Below are 2,386 nucleotides of genomic sequence, written 5' to 3' on the forward strand. Positions count from 1 at the left end.
TATATATAACTTCATTGATTCCCAAGAAAGCTAATTTTACAAAACATATAGTCACAATATCATAGTGCTAATTTCAATATGAAGAAAAGCCGTAATAAAACAATAGTTACAACTCTATTTCCCAGAGAAATATTAAAATGAGCGGGATGAAAAATAGGATAATGTAAAAGAAATAAAATAATAGTAAGAAATAGCTCAACAGTTTGCTAAACGAGATTATAACTTGTAGTTGTAAAATGTTTGCACATTTGGCGAAAGTGCGGTTGTTAAGGAGATTTGTAAATTTTCTGAATTCTCTGTTGGTTTTTTAGTTTGGCTTGCTTGATTTTTTAGAGAAATTTGAATAATAACTTATCAAAATGTACGTAATTAATTACTAAGTTGGCTTTTTACCAAGTAATAATTTGGTACCATGCATATCACCTTTTAAAAGATTAATGAAACCTCTCTGTATAAATAAGTAAACAAAGGAATATCTGAAAATACACAAGCTAGAAACAGAAGAGACTCAGATCTGAGTTTCATGTAGTCTATCCAACTTTTCCACCACAAGCTAAATTATCCAGCCTTGTGATTGTTATTTTTTCCATTTTATGCATGTTAAATGTTTCATCCATCCATCATTTACGGTTGGCTTGTCCTGTGGTAACCATTTTCTTGTAATGTTATTTTTACTTGCTGTTAAGACTGGAGCAGCTTTAAGTCACAAATGTTGTTCAAGGACTCGTGTTGCCCTAATCTCCCATGGGATGCGTAGAGCTGGCATGGACACCTCTGGGAAAACCCGCAGCTCTGTCCTCCAGCCCTCCAGGGTCATGGGATACTTCCCTGTTGCTCCTGGGTCAAACTTCCCCCTGGTTTCTCACATATGACCTCCAAAGGGCACTCTGTCACCAGACTTGACCCGCCGTCGAGAATTTCGCACAAAACCAGAATAATGATCTGTTCTGTGGGTGTACAACCACCCATACAAGTTGGCACTTGGTAGCAGCCGGCTACAGAGATAAACAAAGAGCGGCAGTGTAAATTGGTGCTGTTTAGACTAAATACAGGGTAGTGCTTTCCCAGAAGGCTAGCCTGAGGTTGAGTTTTGGTTGGAGTCACTTTCTTCAGCTGCATACCTTGTAACTTTCCCAGAGCGCACAGCCAAATCACGAAACCACCAAAGGCATACCAAATGTCAAGAACAGTTTGCAACTAAACAAGTCTTTTGTTGGGTTGTGACTCTTTAAAAGGCAAAGTTTGCTCTGAGCAAGATTCACATATTTTAATGAGGATGGAGCTAAGAGAGGAGGGTTGAGCAAACTAGTCAAACCTGGTTAACAAGGAGCCAGAGCCATCAAATATGTCTTTAGTTTGAGTTTACACAGGCAGACAATACAGAACATGTGGATAACAGGCAATAAAACACAATAGTAGCCCTGTTATTTTTATAACACATAGCAATTAAACCGACCCAAAATACCCCCTMTCTGTGTTTTCTTTATAAAAACATCACAATAAAACATTAAATAAAATGTTTTCAGTGAGAACAACATTTACGTTAACACACAGTAGATCATTCTTAATATTTGGCTGAGTGTGCCACATGGCTTTTGTCTGACGCAAGACTCACACACGATTGACACTTAGCCCTTCCCTTCTCTTCCACATCATCTRCAAACCAATGGGACTCACACATTTTAGCAGCAACTTACCCCAGAGGCAGATCTCCTTTATGGAATAATAAATCCTGATGGAAGTTTGCCYAAGTTTTCCAGAATCCACCAGTGTTTGTGTGGAGTGTGGCTCCAGGGAGTCTCTCCAAAGCTCCTTGGTAGTGAAGAAAGGAGAGTGTGAGGGAGATTAGAGAGCCGGAGCAGGAAATGGGAACACCCATTTTTAACCCTTTGTTAAACCCCTCACAGGTGGTGTTAGAGCTGCACGTATGCAGGCAGGGATCCGCTTACCGCTGAAACGATGCAAACACTGATGGCTGTGTGAAGGCAATGAAGTGCCGGCCGTGTTCAGAGAAAGCGATTACTTCACAGAACGACCCAAACTAGCTGAAAAACCTGTCMCCCCCATCTCTGTTCTCTGAAAATTTAAAGTTTTTTTTTTTTATTTTTTACCATCTTCTTCACTCTGTAAGTAGTGAGAGGTCACAGGTAGAGTTTTAAACTTTTAATCAGCTGTGGATTTAAGTGAGTGGCTACTTACTGTAGCTACTGTYGAGTAGCCGGTTATTTCTTTGAATGTGTGGCATGTTTTCTTGTCTTTCCCATTTAGAAAAGTGGCTGAGAGGAAATTTAAGGTAAGGTTTTAATTTWAAAAAGTGGTTTAACTGCATTTATTTCATAGGAATAATTATTTTTATATGAACCTGTTACTTATTAATGCTTKAACA

Source organism: Poecilia reticulata, linkage group LG7, assembly GCF_000633615.1.
Source record: "Poecilia reticulata strain Guanapo linkage group LG7, Guppy_female_1.0+MT, whole genome shotgun sequence".
Taxonomy (NCBI): domain Eukaryota; kingdom Metazoa; phylum Chordata; class Actinopteri; order Cyprinodontiformes; family Poeciliidae; genus Poecilia; species Poecilia reticulata.